Genomic DNA, 21,990 nt, shown 5'->3' on the forward strand with positions numbered 1-21,990 from the left:
CTTACAAGAACATTGTAAATTACCTTGTTTACCCCTGACTATAAATAAAGCATCAGCTTTGCAGTCTGCATCTGTTCTGTGGCCTCAGCCAGACACAGAAGATCCACCTAGACCCAGCTTATTCTCTCTGTCTGTCTTTTTCTTCATCCTTCACCAGCCCTCCCTCAGGCTCGCCGAACCCTTGGCTGTGCTGGCGCGGCACAGTTAGCACTTTTTGTCCATTAAGATATCTTCCTTCCCCAAGGTCATAAAGATATTCACCTATATTTTAAAAGTTTAAAAGTTTTGTCTTCCTTAGTTCATCTGGACTGAGTCCTGAGCAGGGTGTAAGGTACATACCTAATTCCATCCCCCGCCCCCCCATCCCACCCAAATGGAGAAACAAGTGCCCTGCCGTCAGTACTGCAGCGGTTCCCTTCCCTACTGGTCTGCAGCGCCTCGTCTGTCATATACAGAAAGGTGTGTGGTCTGTTTCCGCACTTCCTGCTGTTTCATTAGTCAGTGTGTCCATCCTTGAGCCAATAACAAATGGCTTGACTTACTACAACTGAAAGCTGGTCTCCATTTTGCTGGTGCAAGTCCCATGCCCTCGTTTTCTTTGGGAGTGTCTTGGCTCTTCGGGGCCATTCGCCTTCCTGTTATATATTTTAGATCCAGCCAACTTGAATAAAAATTCCTGTTGGAATGTTTGTCAGAATTCCATCGACTCTACAGGTAATTTTAGGGAGAGGTGACATCTGTGGCCCTGAGGTCTTCTTATCTATTCAAATAATGTGTCTCTACTTTCTTCTGCTCTCTCAATCTTTTTTTTTTTTTTTTTTTTTTTAGGATACTTTAGTTTTTCTTTTTCTTTTATTTCATTTACTAGAGGCCCGGTGCACGAATTTGTGCAGGGGGGGGGGGCGGGGGTCCCTCAGCCTGGCCTGCTCTCTCTTGTCATCCAGGACCCCTTGGGGGATGTAGCAGAGCACCAAGTGGCAGGTGGCCAGGGAGGAGCCCAAGCCGGGGTGGGGCGCTGCGCTGCTGGCGCTAATCCCGGCTGGCTACACCTGCCGCTGCTGCTTGGCAGTGCTGCCGCAGAGTCAGGAGAGGCTCCTGCCTTTGCAGCTGTGCTCACCAGCCGTGAGCCCGGCTTCTGGCTGTGCGGCACCCCCGCTCCCCCTGCCCCGTGGGAGCACACTAAACACCAGGGAGCAGCTCCTGCATTGAGCATCTGCCCCCTGGTAGTCAGTGCGTGCATAGCGACTGGTCGACTGGTCATTCTGGTCATTTGGCATAAAAGTTGCTTAGGCTTTTATATATATAGATTGTCTAAAGTTTACATATGTCTCCCTTTTCTCCAATTGACCCCTCCCCCCCAAGCCATTTCAATCATTTAAAAAAATATTTTCTCCTTAATGATCATACACTTCTTTTGTTAGATGTATTCTTCTTAACGCATATTTTTGTTGCTATTGTAAACAGGATCATTTTTCTAAATTACATGTTGTTTGTTGTTGATGTGTAGAAGTTGGTTTGTGTGTGTGTGTGTGTTGTGTGTGTGTGTGTGTGTTGATTTTATACTCAGTAATCTTGCTAGGTTTATATTAAATCTAACAAATTAGCTCTAGATCATCTTTAATTTTCTGCATATGTGATCCTATTACCTGTGACTTTTTCTTTTTTCCCCTCCCTATCTTGATACATTTTTTTCCCATTGCTGTGCTGTGCTCTGTTGTTTAGGCTCCATTGCAATTCTGAATATCCTTCTTCTGTTCCCGATTTCAAGGGAATGTTCCTCACATTTCACCACTGGTTTGGTGTTTGCTTTAGGTGGTTGTAGGCACCCTTGATCATTCCTAAGAGCTTGTTTCTCTCAACATGTGTGGTGCTGGGTTGCATTCAAAACTTTTTTTTTGCATGTGTTGATGATTAGTGTTTTTTGATCTCCTGATGCAGTGATTCACACTCATAGATTTTTAAGTGTTATAACAGAATTATATTCTTGGGTAAACCCGACTTGGTCATATATTCTTGTTATCATTTTATGTATTACTTGATTTTGGTTTGCTTCATGTTCTGTTTAGGATTTTTTAAATGATTTATATAGGTTTATGAGAGTGGTTGGTCTATATGTCTTTTCCCTTTGGTTATGTTAGCCTCACAATATGTGATGGGGAGTTTTCTCTTTCAGGCAATCCTGTCCCCAGCACTCCACAGAATTTATCAAAGTCACCATGACCTCTGTGTTGCCACATCCAATGGATTTTCTGTCTCCACTTTATTTGGACTTCTATCATTTTACTGACTTATCTTTTCTTCTTGAAACACCCCTTCCCACTGGGCCCCTTTCACCTTCCTGGGTTGTTGTTCTCTTCTGCTCGCTCCCCATGTGTTCCACTCTAATGGTTGGTGTTCTCCAGGCCTGGGTCCAAGTTCTCCTCTTTGTCTCTCCTATTTAGGTGATTGCTTCTATTTTCATGGCTCTCAAATGTGCGTCGCCAGCATCTTTCTCTTCCCTGGACACCAGTCATTCACATCCCGCTCTCTTCCTAACACAGCCATTGGATACTGATGGGCATCACAAACTCTCCTGGCTTCTCCCCCGTCGTCTCTCACTCTTCTCCCACCTCATTATGTCACGTCCAACACATGCAGCCAGAATACTGGGCGAGTCTTGATCCTTCCCTCTCTACACCCCTTCACCCAGTCTTGTGCCGCGCCAGCACAGCCAAGGGTTCGGCGAGCCTGAGGGAGGTGGTGAAGGATGGAGAAATGATAGACAAAGACAAAAATCTGGGTCTAGGTGGATCTTCTGTGCCTGGCTGAGGCCACAGAACAGATCCAGACTGAAAAGCTGAGGCTTTATTTATGATCAGGGACAAACAGGTAATCTACAATGTTGTTGTAAGTTTCACTTGTTTTGGCAGCACTTGCTGCCCCTCCCACAGCCCACTAGCTACCCAGGAAAGATCTAGGGAGCAGTTACAAGATCAAGCTTAATTATACTTAGAGGGCTGGGCCCTCCAAGCTGGGACTTGTTTGTGACTTTGCCAGCAGGTCAGTCTGAGGCTTAACCCTATAACCGCTTCCTACACAGTCTATCACTAAGTCTTATTCAGTCTGTTTCCAAAAACACCTAACTCTTTCCACTTCCATGTTACCACCTGATCTAAGCTATCAGCATCTCACCTCAGCAGGTGCATTAGCTTTAGAGCAGACACTGGTGAGGTGTAACAAGCCACCAGCATGTAGGGCCTGGTCACATCACACCCGTGCCACTGCTGCTGGGAGAAGATGAGATTCACACCTGCAGCTCCGACCGAAGGGCAGTCCCCGAGGTAAAATAACACTAAATGAGGCCCAGTCAAAGATGGCCACAGGGATGGGCTCCTGTGAGTCACGTGTCCCTTTGCAACTTGCTCTGGGCCAATGAGACCTTAGTAATCATGGTGCAGAGGTTGGAAAAGCCCTGTGCACAGAGCTTTGCCACCATGAGAAAAACCCGGCCAGCCTGCTGATGGTGGGTGACACATGGCCCATCGGAGGATGTCCCAGGCGTCTTCATTTTTACTTATTTGTCAACTAGTGGCCCTTGGATACAGTAGCTGGCAGTTGGCCCTCAGGCAGGGTCAAGGGCTTGCTTGTTCACTGGCTGACCGCAAAGACAGGTTTTTCCTTTCCCTCAGAGAGCAACCTGAAGCAGGTGACTGGCCTGTTGCAACACTTTCCCCTGTGGTTAATTTATGCTCCGGAGCACTGAGCTTCTCTGTCATGTCCAAGTGTCACACGACTCCTGAATAAGAGAAGCCAACACTGATGGCATGCTGACCACGTCCCGGGCTCTACACTGGCCTCTCTACCTGTGTGTGTCTCCTCTTCTCCATCTCACACACGAGGAAACAGGCAGGGTTCCTGAGAGATGCCTAAGCCCCCTCAGTTGAGAATTGGCTGCAGCTGGACTTGACTTTGGAGCCTAGCCTGTGCCCCCACTGCCCCCACCCGGCACCAGGCTAGCCAGGCCCTACCCACTCTCTCCAACCCTTGTAAAAACGAATAAAGGAAACCTCATTAAAATCAGGGTGGGGAAGCTCTGAAGGGGGAGCTCTCATGTACCATACTCACTGACATCTGCAGACTCCAGCAGGAAGAAGCTACCTTGTACTTCCCGGCCACGTATCTCAGTGGTTGAGTGTTGACCTATGAACCAGGAGGTCATGGTTCGATTCCCAGTCAGGGCACATGCCTGGGTTACAGGCTTGATCCCTAGTGTGGGGCATGGAGGAGGCAGATGATCAATGATGCTCTCTCATCATTGATGTTTCTATCCCTCTTTCCCTGAAATTAATAAAAATATATTTTAAAAATATAATTAAAAAAATAAAAATTAAAAAAAGCACACTTTACCACAGAGGCAGGAGGAAGGTTTTCTCCTGGCCCAGCAACAGCCCAGCCAATGAAAGATCGCCACACTCAGCCAATGAGAAGCCACCAGCACCATGACCTCTGGCTCTCCTTGAATGGACTTTCGCTCATAACTGCTCCTCCCAACTTCCTCCTTTTTCTCTATAAAGTAACACTATCCTCCTTTGTTCTCTGGACTTGCCTATTGTTCCCGGTAATTTGCAGTCTCAAACTGCAACACCTCTGGTATTCCCCAATAAACTCATTTTCCCTGGTCAGGTAAGTGGCAATTTTATTTTTAAGGTTGACATCCTTGAGTTGTCCTAGTAAATCACCAAAAAAAAAAAAAAACACCAAGACAAAACAAAAATGAACTGCTCATGCCTTATTACCCACTCCTCTGCTCTCAGGACCCGTGTTCAAGAACTATAGTCTTTCCTTATTAACCTTTATTTTCTGTCTGAATAGAATTGCCGTCTTGAGTTATTCTGGTCTTCAGAAGTGCATTTCCACATGTGCTTGTCGCACGTACACATTTCTAGGTCTAACCATATACCAGATACAGGAGTAAGTCTATTGCATGTACCGTAAAAAGACTTCCAAACGCCTTTACTGTCAAAACCAGCCAATCCAAGGACCACCTTAACTTTGGTAATTTGGACGTGCCTCTGCTGTCACTGAAAGTGCTACACTGAAACAGGGGAGCCCCCTTGTAATTCGGGGACCCCGTTTTCGGTTTCGTAAAGCACACCCAGGGCTTTCGGGAAGGGGGACCGGCCGGAATGCGTTAGAACTTCTGATCCCAGCGGGCCCTACGGAGATCTCCGTCCCGAGCCCCCTGCCCACGCCCCGGCCACCCTCCTCCCCGTGGGGCACCCCTCTCGCCGCCCCAGCCTCGGCTTGCGCTCGGGGGTCGCCCTCGGACCTAGAGCAGAGCTCGGCTCGGCGCCCGCGCACGTCCTACGTCACGGCGTCGCCCCCGGCGTGCGCGCGGCCGGGGCCAGGGGGGCGGAGCCGGCGCCGAGGGCGGGGGCGGAGGCGAGGCTGTGGCAGCGGCCCTGTCAGGCCCGCACGGGGGCGCGCTCGGGGCCGCGCCAGGCCACGGCCCGCGCGCCGCAGCCCAGGGCGGCCGAGCGGTGCGAGCCCGGGCGAGGCGCGCCGATCAGAGAGCGGCTGGCGGCTGAGGTGAGGCGGGGGCGGCGAGGGTCTGACCCCGCCGGCGGACACCCGCCGCGGGAGCCGCGTTTCTGTAAGCGCCGCCGGGCAGGTGGGGAGGCCGGGCCGGGTGTGGGGCTCTGGCGAGACCCCGTGCCACCGGCGGGGGGTCGGAGGGGCTGCGGGCCGGGCTGCCCGGGGAGGGAGGCTGCGCCCGGACGGCCCGATCTCCTCCCGGGGCGCCGGTCTGCGCGGATGCCCTGCGCCGCCAAAGAGGAGGCTGCGCCCGGGGTGGAGGGGATACTGCGCCTCGGGACGAGGGTGCGCCCCCGGAATGAAGGGGAGACTGCGCCCTGGGATGCGGCGGTGCCCGAGGGGTGGGGGCCTACATCCCTGGATGAGGCTGCGCCCGGGGTGAAGCTGCTCCCGGGGAGGGGAGCCTGCAGCGGGGGCAGCCCCGTCCCCACCCTGGGAGCGCCGCGTCCGCGCCGATTCTCTGTCCCGAGGAGGGAAGCCTTCGCCCGGGGATGCGGCTGCGTCCCCGGGAGAAGGCTGCGCCCCAGGATGAGGATGCGCCCCCAGGACGAGACTGCGCAGAGGTTGGCCCGCGTCCGCCGTGTCCCCGCGGGGATGCTCGGCTTCGCGGGGAGGAGAGAGGGCCCCCGGAGAGGGGACGCCGAGTCCGGGGTCAGGCTGCGCGCTCAGAGGGCACCGTGTCCGCGGGATGCCCTGCGCCGCGGGCGCCCCGGTGGGGAAGTTCCCGCCGGTGCCGGACGCCGGGAGCGCTCCGGAACAATCTGGGGCGTCTGGGGGCCCGAGGTGACTTCTGACGTGTGCACATCTGCAGTAGGAAAATCACCGGGCGGTGGAGGGGTACCAGGGAAGGGGTCCGAGTGGAGTCCCCATGTACGTGTTGGTTAACCTAAAATGTATTCCAGCCTTGCCTTAGCCGTGGGAGACGTCTCCCGCACCACTTCGTTTTGGTTCGCAGGTCATATTTTTAGCCAACCCGTGTTGGTTTTACGTATGATAAAGGCATTTTATTACCTCCTTAGCCAAACCAATGATGGTTAGCCTTCCATTCTCAAAGTACCTACAACGAAAAGTGGCTTGATGTCAAACTTGCTTCTTGACTCTTAGTGCTCTCATGAAGGTGATCAACCGATCATTAGGTTTTGGGAATAGAAATAGTTAAGAATTTTCGTTCCCTCTTAAATTCACCCGTGTGTATTATGCCTTTGAAAGATGCCACCCGGAGCTGCATTTCCCAAAGCGCTGGGCTGTCTTCAGAACAGTTCCCAGGCGATGCCTTTGGGGCGGAGACTACTTTCCCCTCTGCTTGCTGAGCGTTTCCCGGAGAGGACAGGGAGAAGAAAAGGTTGGTGATGCTGCTCTGCCCTGGGTAAGAGAATTAGCTGCCCCTCTGTGCAGGGCTTTCAGAGGGCACGATCCTTTCTCACGGGCACCCACGACGGTGGGTGGCATGATAATGGGTGACGAGAGCTCTGAGCTGGGTGCCCCATTCTGCCCCGAGGTGGAGGCCAAGGACTCAGCACGGGCTTGGGAAGGAATGCCTTGTCTTTGAGTAATGCCTGTTAGATACTGGAGGGTTCCCCAGACAATGCCTTCAGCGGCATCCTCAACAAATTTGGAGATATAGTTGGAAGAGAGAAGGCCTTGCTGCAGGGGGCAGTGGGGAAAAGAAAACTGGTCCAGCTCTGAGAAATGCATGACGCGTGTCCTGAGGTGCGATGTGCCCAGGAAGTCAGTACTGGGAGTGAAGAGAGAATTAGCTAATGACATCATCGGCAAAAAACTTCTGGGCGCACAGGCTAATTCGTTCCTTTGTGAATTTACATGTTGCAATAGCAGTTCAACTGCTTTTCGATTTTTGGAATAAGAAAATTCTTTAGGCTTACATTTGTCTGTGAGTGAGTAAAACAAACGTAATTCATTTGATAAATACTTATCCATAATATTTACGACATACTGTGCTGTGTGCTAAGCCCTCCCTCTTTTCAGCAGGGGACACACTGAAGGACAAGCTAGGCAGAGATTTTAAAAAGTTCAAAAGCTGGCAGTTTGTTTTATTAATCACTTTTGTAGCATTACAGTTTTAAAATAAAATTTATAATTTTAGTATAAATTTTTAAATGCCTAGCATTTTTTGTGTGTGCAGATTTAAAAAATATAAGCATGCGCACAGTGCATTCTAAAGGTACAAAAAGACAAGGAAACCTCCTCTCACCCCATACCCAGGAGCTCAGTTTCCTCCACCTGCTGTGATTGTGTATTCTTCCCGCAATAGTCAAAATAGTGTATACACAGTCGTATATATGTTTTAATATCGTTTTTAGTGTTTGCTCTAACAGACAGTGCTGCAGTGAACGTTTTATGCATAGCTGCAAGCAAAACCTGCTAATCACTTTTTATTAATCATCAAAATTCCTTAGCTATAAGAGCTGGCTTATATTCCCTTGAATGTTGTGACAAGCCTTGTCAGTACTTAGAACCAAAGCATATTATTTAAATAGGTAGAAGATCGCTAGAACGTACACTTTGCAGTTTAATAGGTGAACTTACCAACTTACTAAAAACTTGAAGAAAACTTACCAGTCTTAGCATGAAACTGAAAAGCGCTTAGAGAGGTCCAATTTTATTGGAAAACTTGATTTTTTTTTTCTGGTGTTAACTTTCTAAAATGCAAATTTCCAAATCTATAATTTGTGATAGAAATGGTGATTAAAAAAACAAAACTCCTTTTAAAAATATGTTCATAATATGTGAGGTAGGAAAGGCCAGTAGTGAGAATTTCATTTACAAATTGTACGTTGGAGTCATCATGATTTCCTTGTTCCTTGAGTGACTTTTCTTGGCCACGTCCCTTTCATGTGGAGTGCGGAGAGGGGACATGCAGGAACCAGCAGGTCTTCACGTGACCTTGCTGCAGAGCTCACGATTGGGCCCAGACCAGGAGTATCATCACCTCTTTGTGTGGTCCGGTGAGTGCGCTGGCTGATCTTCTCCCCCTGTCCCTGTGCAAGGTGTTCTAGGAGCGGACAAAGAAAAGGCACTTTGGTTTCAGGGTTCCCATCCCTGTGATGGAATGAAGATGGAGGGGGTGGAAGGAGCTCAGAGGCGCCTGGTATTTTTATTGGCTGTGCGGTGAAGCTCTGCTGGCCTCTACGCTGGTTTTGTCTCACTTGCAGGGTGACCCCACAGGTATGTACCAGGTATTGTTCTGGACACGGGAGGCGTGGGAGCTCGCACAGCAAGAATAGTTCCTGCCCTCATGGGGTTCACATTATAAGGAGGGAACATTAAGCCCCACCTAACGTCCTAAGTGCCAGGCTGGGCAGTGTGTGTGGGATCTCAGAGGGGGCCCAAAGGATGGAGGGAGCTGGGTGCTGGCTGCCCTGGCAGCCTCATTCAGGCAGCAGGAACTCTGGAGTCAAAGCTCTGTGCCCAAGCGATTGTACTGCGCTGGTGATAGCAGGGAGGTCGCTGGCGGGAAGTGCGCCTGGGGCACGGAGGGCACGGAGGGCTGAGGTGAGGAATTTAGATGTTCACCTACCTCAGTGTGATGGGAAGCCTTGAGGGGGCTGCCTTCCTCCCTGCTTCTCTTCTTCCTTCCTTCCCTCCCTTCCTTCCTAGTTGACTTCGAGAGTTTTGAATGAGGGAGTGACATGATCCGATTTATCTTTATAAAGAATCGCTCTGGCTGTTACGTAGCTAACATTTGTGAGGAGCTTAAGCCCTTTGCATATACTAATTAATGTAATTCTCATAAAGTCCAAAAAGTAGGCATTATTGTTTGTCTTCCGTGGGTAAAACTAGGCAGAGAGAGGCCACAGATAAGTGGCAAAGGCAGGATCTCCCTGAGCATCTGTCCCTAGGGCCCTTCCCACCTGCCTGCCACAGGCGGGAGAGGAACAACAGGGTACCCGTGACCCCGACCACGCAGGCTCAGACCAGGGCAGAGGTGGCCAGATCCAGTGCCGCCATCGGTAAGTTGCAGCATTGCTGTTCGTGCTATTGGCAGGAAAGTGTTGCCAATGAGACTGACCCGTGCTTTCTTATCGCTTCGCTTTTCCTTCGACTCACTGCAAGTACAGTCTTTTCAAGTCAGACTAGTCTTGTGCTTCCATAAAAGAGGAAGATGTGAGTGAAGTGAAAATAAAGTAATTCTAAATGTCTTCATGTTTAGAATCCAGTTCTTCCAAGTCAGCCTTGGCTGTGGTGCCGCGCGCGCGGCCCACGGTGCTGTCCACTGTGCTGTCACGGAGCGTTTCTGAGACGGCGGCACTGCTGTCCCCGGGGTGTCGTCCCAGCTGCCAGGCCCAGTCAGCAAGTCTGCATGCTTCCTTGGACTCACTGCCAGGTGTGAAGGAAAGGTTTCCGGTCCTGAAGGGACTTGCTGACTGACTCGCTGACAGTTACGCCGTCCTGTCATACCTCCAAGAGGAGCAGCGGAGTTGACTGCGCCACCGGCTGCCCTGACTGGCGGCTGAAAGCCTTGGGACACACCTCCAATTCCAGGCACTCCATTTCCCCGGTGGTTAGGATGTGGGGCACGCCCTTACACTGAGGAATGTGGCCTGTTTAGCAGGCGGGCCCATCAGGATGGCCCATAGACTGTGAGAAGGAGCATTCCAGAACGACCCCAGGGTTGTTGTCGGCACAGCTGGCTGGCCAGTCGTGAGGTGGGGAAGTCTCTGTGGCGATGAGGAGCGAGGAGGAGCAGGAGTTTCGCACTTGGGAGGCAGCTCCTCAGCTGTCCCCGCAGACTAGAGCTGGGGCGTGCAGGCGGCTCCTCATCCCACCCCGTGCCAGATGTGTGGTTTTGAGCCGGCTGTGTAATCTTTCTGGGCTCTGGTTTTCTTGCCCGTGAATTAGGAGGAAGACCAGCAGCCTGTGTCCTAGGGTTGCTGGGTGGGTAAACTGAGCTCATGTAAAGTGCCCAAAATGTACCTCAGCAACAGGACTAAAGAGGGTTTACTTTGCTTGTTACTTCTATGATTAGTCACCCGAGGGCAGGTGTTGGGATAATTTAAGGTTGACTTCAAGAATATGTAAATGTGGCCGTGATTTGCTTATCTCAGGTATTTGAAACCACAGACTGGGCAGTGGGTGTAGAGACTGAAGAGCAGGACGAGGACTGAGCCTAGGGGCTTTGGCCAGGAGTCCACAAGACGAGAGGATCTAGCAATACCCACTGAAAGGGGTCTGTAGAAGAAGGAGGAAACCTGGAGGGTTTAGTGGCCTGGAACCGGGCTGAGGGCTGGGTAGTTCCTGCCCTTTCAGTGAAGGATTGCTTGGGTTTGATGAGAGGCAGATGGCCTTGTGGTGGGGAGAGGGGATGGGAGTGAGGAAGCAACAACATTCAGTAGAGAGGACTCTACAAGTTTGGTTGAGAAGGGACAGAGTATTGGGACAGTAGCTGAGGGGGTGGGTGGGGGGACTCGGGAGTTATTTTATTTTTTAAATGAGAGTGTTTATAGAATGTTTATGGGCTAATAGAAACACTCCCATAGTAAAGGACATATATACACTGAGTGGCCAGATTATTATGATCTCTGAATGCATAATAATCTGGCCACTCAGTATATATCTATATATATATATTAGAAGCCCGGTGCATGAATTCGTGCATGGGTGGGGTCTGGCCAGCCTGGCCAGGGGGAGGGGACATGGGCGGTTGGCTGGCCTGCCTGCTGGTCGAACTCCTGGTCGAGGGGACAATTTGCATATTAGCCTTTTATTATATAGGATATACACTGAATGGCCAGATTATTATGCATTCAGAAATCATAATAATCTGGCCACTCAATGTATAATACTAGAGGCCCAGTGTTGAGCATCTGCCCCCTGGTGGTCAGTGCGCATCATAGTGACCAGTCGTTCTGTGGTTTGGTTGATTTGCATATTAGCCTTTTATTATATAGGATGCTGGGAAAGAGGGTAATTGCAGAGCAAAGTCCTTGAGAAGGTGAGAGGGCATGGCTAGAGGAGCAGGGACACCCAGCCCCAGGAGCCAGGCAGAACTTTGCTAACACCTGGGCAGCTTGATTCACTTAGGATCTAAAATGAAAATACTGTGTGCTCAGTCAGGAAGCTGGGCATTGTGCTCTAGGATTTGGGATCTAGTTTATGGTGTTCAACATGCCTTGGGGCACTCTTACAGAAAGATACATGTGGAAATGGCATTTTTTTTTTATTAAAAAAATTCATGTGTCCCTAACAGTATTAACTTAATTAGACGTTGTCACCTTTACTCACCAAATTTGGTACTGCTTAGAGGACTAGCAAGACTCGTGCTTAATTTGTCTTAAGGATCTGGCAGGAAATGCCAGTGTTACATCCTGGACAACTCCCCCACCCCCAGGGTGGGGGAGGGTGGGGACAGGAGCCGCTGCTTTGGGCCAGGGATGAGTGAGCACCTAGGGGGCAGCAGCATTCACTTCAAGCTGTCTGTTGAAATTATAAAATACCTTCCTTGCATGTCGGTTTGCATTGTTTGTGGTCATTTGATTTTTTAGGTTGGGAGTTTGGAAATACTACAGTTTCTCTGTGGTTCCACAGATGTGATGCAATGTGGAGGCCCTTCCTTGACCTTGCCTTCAGTCCATCGTCGGTGGTGGGAGGGTGGTGGGAGAGTGGGTTTGCATCGCTCTGGGCACACTTTCTCTTCCCTCTGCCCCGCAGTGGACAGGTTTCACGAGTGCCTTCTCTCTGTGTCCCTGTGGAGAGACACAGGGAAGGAGGAGCTCTCTGCCTCGTTGAGCCAACATTCCAGTGGGGGAGACTAAGCAAGGACAAAGGCAGATAATATAACCTCAAAATTAATGTCCGTGGGATGAGTGAAGAAACGGGCTGAGATGGATGGCGTCAGAGGGCCGCCCCGGCATTCCGGAAAGGCCTCCCGGAGAGGGTGCTGTGCTGAGGCTGGAAGGAGCTCTTCGAGGGACTGAAGGCGCTCTCGTGTCAGGAGAGGAGACAGGACATTTCAGGCAGAAGGGACAGCTTGCAGGACCCCTGCTGGTTGGAATAGCTGAGGTGAGGCCAGTAGCCTTTGTCCAGTCGTCGTTAATGGGGAGTGCAGTGGAAGGTGACTTTGAGAGACACGTGTGGCCGGCTGTGCAGGCTCTCATGCACCACAGGAAGTTTGAAGCAAAAGGATGAGGAGGGTGAGGGGAGCAGGTGGAGAAGCTGGAGAGCAGAGAGCAAAGTGCAGTTTCTTGTGATCGAGTCAGCAGGGCTGGTGATGGGTCAGGTCTGGAGAGGAGGGGACTGGAGGGAGTGAGAGGGGCTGCCCTTAGGACTCCGAGCTGTGCTGGCTGAGGACCAGCGGGTCCGAGGGCGATGCTTCAGTTATGGACGTTATCATTCTATACTGGGTTCTGTTTGGATCTGCAAATCAGTTCTTCCCAGTGTGTGATGTGCAGAATATTTATCTATACCGATATGTGGTCTATAGGATACATACATATCTGTAAACACACAGACAGTTTAAACCTCTATTTGGTACAACAGGCACTAATTGGGAGTCCTCACAAATCTTACATGGAGGTTTCATTACCCCTGCTTTTCAGATCAGCAACTTCCTGGGAGAGCTGGACAATAGCTCCATTTATTACGCTCTTACTCTGTGTCAGGCGTGGTGGAACCAGTGTATTCTAGTTCGCTCCTCATGCTCACCTTAGATGGTCACTTTACGTGGGATCACCATCATCTGCTCTTACTGATTAGGAGTCTTGCCGGGCTCACTTGAGTTGCCTGCTCACAGGTCTCCTCTCCTCCTGTCTGTTCTTGACCAGCAGCCAAAACAGAGACATAATGGAGGACAGATCAGTCACCCTTTTGCTCAGAAGCTTGTAACTGCCCCCATATCAGAGTCCTTCCAGGGCCCTCCTCTCCTGCCATCCCTTCAGCTGTCTCCAGGGCTGCACGCCTCTGTACCCTCACCTCTTCATCCACTGTGTGCCCTGCTGTCCCTACTATCTCCCTCCCACCTTCCCATCAGCCTGCCAGGAAGATGGGTCTTGCTCTCTGTCCTTAGGGAACAGAACAATGCCTGGCAGATAGCAGACACTCAGCAATGTTTGTTGAATGAATGAATACCTGTTTCTTACTTTTTATGTTGGTAGTAAATGGTGGAATCCAAATTGGGGCTCTTGGCCTCTGAAAACTTGTGCTTTTCTGCCTCAGCACCCCCTCCCATTGTGCTGGTGCATCAGGCATATACGGAGTGGCCAGATTATTATGCGTTCAGAGATCATAATAATCTGGCCACTCATTGTATATCCTATGTAATAAAAGGCTAATATGCAAATTGTTCCCTCGACCAGGAGTTCGACCAGCAGGCAGACCGGCCAACTGCCCATGTTCCCTCCCCCTAGCCAGGCTGGCCGGACCCTACCCATGCACGAATTCATGCACAAGGCCTCTAATATATATATGTTATTATTTTTTATTTTTTTGAGTTGCCAGATTATTATGTGTTCAGAGATCATAATAATCTGGCCACTCAGTGTATTTATGTCCATATGTCTGTTACCTCCAAAGTTCCATGCTTTCCTTTGTAGAATAGAAACATTCACTGAACACTCAGAATTGTTCTAAAACTATACAGTGCAATAGATTAAATGAATCTCTTGTAAACAGTAAATTAACCTGAAAAAATGGCTCTGTCCCACCACCATCATTTTAACCCCTTTCACGTGATGGGTAATTGAAACATATTCTTTTAAGTAGTAACAGCGTCCACAATACTCAGAAGTAACAATTATAACTACATCTTGATAAAAATGAGAATACTTTAAATAATTCTGGGAAGTTTCAGAAAAGCAACCAAATTAAATGAAAAATATGTGATTCAACTGTGGAGGCTTAAAGGATTTAAACATTGGAGAGAATGCGGCTTTATAAGCTGTGTGGTAGAGGAGCAATCAGAAGCATTTCCCTGGGTTTAGGAACCCGGGGATTTAATCTCAGCCCTGCCCTGACCTCGCTTCCCGGCTCTGCCGCAGGTTCCCTGAGTGTTAACTTGATGGTTTCCAAGCTTCCTTCCATTTCTAGAAGACTGCTATTTATAGGAGCAAAACAGTACATTCTACGTGTTTTAATGGCCATGCAGTTGGTTGGTCAAGAAATAGCACCTGTGTGCAGTCCTGCGCTAAATACAGTGATGCCATGTCACTTCATGGCTGCTTAAGATCCACGAGAGGCCAGCACTTGGCACCAAGCATCCTGCCCCCTCCCTATGGACCCGGTCGCTCTGCTGGAAGAGGTGAGGTGCAGGACCGAGGAAGGTGGGCCAGCGGGCAGGATCTGGGTGGGGGGTGGAGTGATGGGTCTGACTCTGTGAGAAATGGCGAGACTCCAGAGTCCAGGTGATCCTTCTGTGTTTTCCTCAGGCTTAGGAACTAGACTGTTAGTTGTCGTGAATTAAATGAAGCAAGGATTGTGTTCAGTTTGTCAATCTAGAGCATATCATAACTAACGATAATTCAGTGGTAGGTGACATTGAATTAGCCCCTCTCCCAACATTGTAGAGTTAGAAACAGGTGTTTGGAGAATAAGTTTGAAAGTTGCATTGTATTCTGTGCCTTCACTTCCGGGCAGTGCACGTACATCCGGTTCCTTCTGGGTTTTCTTGGTTAGTCACAGTGCGCCCAAGTTCTCTCCCTCTCCGAGTGTCAGCGCACTTAGGGGGAGTTGATTTCTGTAAGGACAGGAACTTACCAAGGATGTCAGGAAGTGTCTCATCATGTCTGTGGGGCCGAGAGCCAGTCACAATAGCCCTTTTCCTGTGAATCACATGCCCGGAGCTGGTGCTGCACGTGAGTCCCCTGCCTACTGTCTCCTCGCGGCACCCAGGTCTCCGTCATCTCTGTTTCCTCCCTTTTCAGGAATGGTTCTGCCAGGTACCTGCTTTCTCAGGTTTCTCTTTCGAGGCGAGGTCTCGTGTGTGCCTTACGTGGGCCCTGGCTGAGAGAGGACAGGGATTCCATGTCTGGCCTCTGCCTTAGGAAGGGGGACCCAGCCAAGGGGATGTCCCCAAGCAGAGGAGGGGGTTCAAGGGCTACCGATGGGAAGATGATGGAAAACAGACTTCATTCAGACGCTTCACCTGGTTCAGGCCTGAGCACAAACAGCCGACGTTAAATCTAAATACAGGAAGTAGTTTTGAGAGATGGGCTCGGGCCACAGCTTAAATTGCAATGAAGTGACTGTTTATATCCACTCTAGCTAGATAGGAATGAAATTAATCACATAAAATGCATATTTATTTGTCTTGACCACTTGAATTTGATTCCTTTTTGGAATAGGAATCTGCCCCAAGTAACAGTCAGACTTATTATTCTTGAGTCAGTCATTGGCATTAGATTTCACAGCATGCCTATTATAATACAGTGTTCTTTGCGGGCTACTTTAGAGGATTATCTTTCCTTTCTTACTATATTAAAACTTTATTTCATTAAAAAGTTACCTAAGGTAGGCCTGGTGGGGCAGGGCACCTGGTGGCAGGGCTTCCCTTCCAGCCAACCACTTCTCTCAGCCCGTATTAGTACCAAACGTGAAATGTGGGGCATCGGCCTGCTAGTGCGGGTCTGGGCTAAGGTCTGGGTTCCCGGAGTCTGGTTTTGCACCAACCTTCCAGGTGGGGCTGAAACCCACGAATGGCATCCTCTGCAATGGGCCTTTGGGTTGTGGGTGGAACCTGCGGGCACCTGGGAGAGGTCAGCCGTGGCTTTTGACCGGTCTCTGCGGGGACCACTTGCAGGTCAGCCCTGTCAAGAAGGCCTGGTTGGAGCAGGAGGAGCCGGGTACTCCACCGTCATTGCCACTGAGCCCCGAGCAGTTGGTCCACGTCCAGAAGAACAAGACCGCGGCCCTGCGTAGACTCGGCTCGCAACCTGCCAGTGAGTTTCGGTGAGAGTTGGAAGAAGCACCTTGGTGGAGAATTCAGAAAACGATATTTTATAAAGCAAATGGGATTTGTTGCATAAGAAAGAAGGCATTACACTGTTTATCCACCCCTACACCAAGCCTCCACATGGATCCAAATGTGCAACACAAGAGAAGGTTGTCATTCTGGGACAGGATCCGTATCATGGACCAAATCAAGCTCATGGGCTCTGCTTTAGTGTTCAAAGACCTGTTCCACATCCGCCCAGTTTGGAAAGCATTTTTAAAGAGCTGTCTACAGACATCGATGGTTTTGTTCATCCTGGTCAGGGAGATGTATCTGGGTGGGCCAAGCAAGGTGTTCTACTCAACATTGTCCTCACTGTCCGGGCACATCAGGCCAATTCTCAAAGGAGAAAGATTGGGAGCAGTTTATTGATACAGTTGCATCCTGGCTAAATCAGAACTCAAGTGACCTTGTCTTCTTGCTCTGGGGCTCTTATGCTCAGAGGAAGGGCAGTGCCATTGATAGGAATCGCCACCAGGTGCTGCAGACCACCCATCCCTCCCCATTGTCGGTGTACAGAGGGTTCTTTGGATGCATATATTTCTCTAAAACCAACGAGCTTATGAAAAAGTCTGGCAAGAAGCCCATCAACTAGAAGGATCTGTGACCTTGAACTGGGGTGAGAGGGGAGGTCCTCCGGGCGGTTCCTAGCGGCTGCTATTGAAGTATTTGTCAGTGACGAAGTTGAACTGAAAACGTAATTTCCTTAGTGATTCTTAAGCACTGTGCATACCAGGGAGGAAGTCTTGGTGAAGTGGCCATGCGCCAGGCTGCCCAGGAGTGGCAGCTTTGTCCAGCAGAGACTGTACCCTGTGACCACATGTCTGTCTTTGCCACTTGGCTCTGGCCTAGAATATGCGTCAAAGTTTTTGGAAGGAAGAGGAGGTCAAATTCTCTAGACTCTCCTCCCCTCTGTTTCCTTTATGGTTAAAGATGGGGAGATAAGCACCTCTTTGGTATATAAGTCAGCTGCTACTCTGCTTGTTTTTACCTGTAGGTTAAACTTTAGTTTCTAAGGTGTTGGGTGTTTTTATATAGAAAGGCCCCCTTTGCACATCCTGGTGTTTCAGTCTGGGCCAGGTCCACTGCCCTTTGACCCTTTACAGAGCTCTCAAGCCCTTCCTTGAAGGAAATGGGACCTTTTTTTTGCCATTTCCCAGAAATTAAGGTTCAATTTCCTGAGAGTAGCAGAGGTGAAAATTCCTAAGGAACAATCCTTGCTGTGACTCTTCAGACTGGCAGATGCCAAGAGAACTGGGCTGGGTCTTGTTATACTGTTCTCTGGGTGTTTCTAGCAATAAGCAGTGGAAGTTGAACAGAAAGGAGGGGAAAGGGGGATTTATGTTTTATTTTTTTTTAGGAGAGGAAATGCTATTCTCTCAGGTGTGTCCTGGACTGGATTTTCAAGGCAGCATAGTGTCAAATGCTGTTTTTTCTTGACTGAAATTACTTCGGGATACCTTTTCCTGCAACACTGGAGAATTTCACTCTTTTTAAAAAAATTCATAAGTTGATGTTTTATACTTTATTAATCCTTTGTTTAAGAGACCATGTTTATTAGGTCTGTACCTCCATCCTAGGTCCTGTTAGAGATGCTGTATTGCTCTTAGTTGGTCTCAAAGTTAAACCTGCTAGAGTTTGGTAATAAAAGGTTGTTGGAGTTTAAAAAAAAAAGCTATCTAAATGTTTAAAAAGTCTCATGTAATAATTAACAGTTCCCGGAAAGTAGTGGCATGTGCAGTAAACAATGAATTATTTGCTGTAGGTAGAAGCGGGTTTGGGGGTTGAGTCTGAACATCTTAATCCAGGAGGAAGTGGAATTTGTAGGATGGAATCTGAGGACTTCAGAGCTGCGATAGCCCAGGTCGTCACTGAACCCTAGGGACAAAGTCACTTCCCTCATGTCTCCGCTGGTACGATGAGAACTTCTGTGTGAGGACTGTGAGCCGTGTCCTCTTCACTGTGAGAGCCAAACGTGGAGCAGGGTTAGGCCTGCGCCTCTGACTCCTACTCTGGGGTTTTCTCTCTTCGTATATTTTGGTGTCACGAGTAGGTGGCTTCCGCCCACGTGCACATGAGTGAGTGGCATATTTGATGATTTCACAGCGGAGCTTTCTAATCTTTAATTTTATGCCTCTAATGAAGCTATGAGGGTATTGATAGTATTTCCATAGAAGAGGCAGGCACTGTGTAAACCTACCGGATATTTCAGAGCACAAAGCATCGTGTCCCATGCCCCTCGTCCTGCCCAGCTACCCTTAAATTCTCACTTTTTCTGGGCAGGCAGGGCACAGGCAGGAAGGAGGTGCTTGATGAATGGAAGTGTTCTCATTGCTAGCCCTTGCTGTAGGAAAGGGAGGCTTTCCTTTAAGTTCACCAAGACTTCGAGCCATGATGTAACCTGGGAAAGGTGCACAGAGTTCCTGGGACAGAGCAACGCTGTGGGGGGCACCAGGAAAGGGCAGTGCTGGGTGACACACCACACTGCCCTGTGTGCAGTCACATAGAAGAACCCAGCTGCATGATTTCCCAGTCTTACTGAGTGTCGGAAAGAAACACTACAGATTGTGCATACGATCAGTTATGGTCTGGGTGTCCATCTTCTGAGTGCTTGGGAAGATGTAGGCAGAAACAAGGTGGGAATGGTACTGTAAGGAGGTTTTGTTTCTTGTGTTTTAAACTGCTACCATGGGACCCCCCCCCCCCCCCCCGTAAGTGGATGATTCAGACATTTTCATGAATTTCTAAGTTGTGTAACCATTACCACAGTCTAGCCTTTAAACCTTCCCATCACCCCCAAATGCTCATGTGCTTGTTTGTGCTTAGCGCGCATTCCCACTGCAGCCATAGGCAACCACCAGTCTGCTCTGTCTCTATATGTTTGCCTTTTCTAGGCATTTCATATAAGTGGAACTAGGCCACGTGCAGTCTTTTGTGCAAGGCTCCTTTCACTTCGTGTGTTTTGGGCATGCCCTTGTTGTAGCACGGGTCAGTCCTGGTATCCTATATAATAAAAGGCTAATATGCAAATTGTCCCCTCGACCAGGAGTTCTACTGGGAGTTCGACCAGGGAGTGGGGCGGGCGGGCCAACTGCCTGTGACCCCTCCCCCCAAGTCCCCCCACCTTAATCAGGGGTCGGGGCCGGCCAGCCAACCTCCTGGCCAGCCCAGCCTGAACAGGGTCAATCGGGGCCAGTCGGACCCCACCCATGCATGAATTAGTGCACTGGGCCTCTAGTAAGTAAATAATTGGATAAATCAGTAAGTAAGTGGGGGAGAAGGGATAGCTCTTCCTGACAGAAGAATGTCAGTTAATCGGTAGAAAGATTGAGGAAACAGAAAATCACCATCAGCTGACACCACAGTCAAGTCACTTCAGGCGAGAGACCTAGGGACCAATGCTAAGATACCAGGTGCAAGTTTGAGGAGAAACAGGATATTTGCCTAGTCTCGAAGTATCTCTTCCCAAGTTATTTATTTATTAAAAGGGGAAAAATAGTAACTGTAGAGTGGATAAAGCCAGCAGACACTACCTCCCCCAGGTGACTCAGGTTAACAACACCTGTGATAAGACAGGTCCTTTGCTCCCTGCTAGCACATGGCACGTCCTCTTCCTGGTATTCTTGTCATAGATTCACTACCACCATGTCATCTCAGGAAAAAGCTGCCAGACTCTAGGAGAGGACGTCCTGAGAAACATCTGGCCAGTGGTCTCCAAGCACCCAGACAGGCAGGGACGGAGGAGGAACCCAAGGACACATGGCCTCGAAATGCAGCGTGCATTCTGGGTGGGGTCCTGGAACACAAGGGACAGTCCAGGGAAACTGGTGCATTCGACTGTGGTCTGCACTTGAGCTGACACTGTTGTACCAGGGGCTCCTTTTCTCATTTTGGGAACCGGTCGGTGATTCTGAGAGACGTGGGCACTAGGAGAAGCTTGGTGAAGGGCAATGGGAACTCGGTTCTATGTTCCACTTTTTATGAGTCTAACTTTTAAAAACAAAATGTTGATAAAGGAAAGCACACAACAGCATGGCGTGGTACCTGTGGAACCCGGCCAGGACGGGGCCACGGCCTCGGTCTCCTCGTCAGGCTGAGGGAGGATCCCCAGTTGTCCTCAGGGAGAGTCCTTCCCTGTGTTTGTGCTGGAATCCTGGCTACCTGGAGCCCCAGTGTGGAGCCTTTGGGAGAGTGCTTCCCGCCCGCACCTGTGTGGGGAGGGGCGCCTTCACCGAGGCCAAGAATGTGTGGTTCCCCTGGGGAGGGGCACAGTGAGCAAGAAGCTCCAGAGTGGGGGTCTCTGGCATGGCTGCCGGGAGTGTCCTAGGTTGTCCTTGGTCCTTTAATGTTATTTTTTTTCAAAGAGAAATTTTTAATTTTTTTATTTATTTAAAATAATCAGTCTTTTCCTTTACGACTTTGTGTTTGCATACCGTCTAAGAACATTTCCCTACCTCAAGGGTCATTCTTTAATTTCTTCCAGCAGTTTCATATTCTGTTTTCCACATTTAGGTCCATGTGGAATCTGTTTTCATACAGCTTGAGGTCAGGATCATATATTTTTTCCATTGGCTATCCAGTTGCCCTAATCATTGCCCAGTGGTCAGAAATGCCACTTTTATCATACACTAAATTCTTTCTTCAGTTACATTCTAATTGCTTATCATTGCTCTGTAGGAAAGCTGTTGACTTTGTATGTCAGTTATGTCTCATGTTTTCAGGTAGAAGATCAAATTGTGCAAACAATGCCTCTTCCTTTCTAATCCTTGTGCTTTTCCCCTGACTCTAGAGTGTCTGATACCCTGGCTGAATGCAGTGTTTAAACAGTAGCCGTGATGAGCAGTGCTTTCCTTGTTCTAACTTTAACACAAATGCCTCTGAAGTTTCCTCACCAAGTGTGATAGTTACCATAGTTGATTAAACACACCCTTTGTCTAGTTAAGCAACTTACCTCCCCAGTTTGCTGAGAATTTTAAAATAAACTTTATTATGAATAGCAGTCGAATTTTACTGTTGCTTTTTCTACATGCAATCTGTAGAGGTGATCCTGTGTTTTTCCCCCCTGCAATCTGTTAATATAGTACATTTCCTTGGATTTCCTGATGGTAAACATTTTTTCATTCTCAGGAAAAACTTTGCTATACTTTTAACACACTGAACATTAAGTGTGTTATTTATTTTAATACCTTCTTTTGAAAAACGAGTCCCTCCTCTTCCCCCTCAGTCCCACCCTTTTCTTTCCTGAGACGTAGTTTGCATACTGCGAGGTGTCCGCAGTGGTATGGCTGGTGCATGAGTAACACTGGCTTTCTCGGGGGTGGAGGTGTAAAAGCCCTGATTTGCAGCATTTGTCAATTTTCATGGCAGAAATATTCTCACCCTTGCCTATTTTCAGCTGCCAATGAGCTGACATGACAGCTGCTTCACAAAACTCCCGAAAGTGTAACAGTCCTTGCTCCTGAGCTGGTACCAGC

General features: G+C 49.2%; 1 protein-coding gene and 1 pseudogene across 1 annotated transcript in view; both read left to right on the forward strand.

Annotated features, from left to right (window-relative positions):
- The first annotated feature begins 5,471 nt into the window (after nt 1-5,471).
- The window catches only part of ADARB1 (adenosine deaminase RNA specific B1), a 105,800-nt gene continuing 89,281 nt past the window's right edge, over nt 5,472-21,990 (forward strand). Inside the window, exon 1 of the mRNA XM_054713618.1 lies at nt 5,472-5,568. The gene's annotated coding sequence lies outside the window, so the exon portion shown is untranslated. The remainder of the gene's footprint in view (nt 5,569-21,990) is intronic.
- LOC103289869 (uracil-DNA glycosylase-like) lies at nt 14,801-17,123 on the forward strand (annotated as a pseudogene).

This window comes from Eptesicus fuscus, chromosome 3, assembly GCF_027574615.1.
Source record: "Eptesicus fuscus isolate TK198812 chromosome 3, DD_ASM_mEF_20220401, whole genome shotgun sequence".
Taxonomy (NCBI): Eukaryota; Metazoa; Chordata; class Mammalia; order Chiroptera; family Vespertilionidae; genus Eptesicus; species Eptesicus fuscus.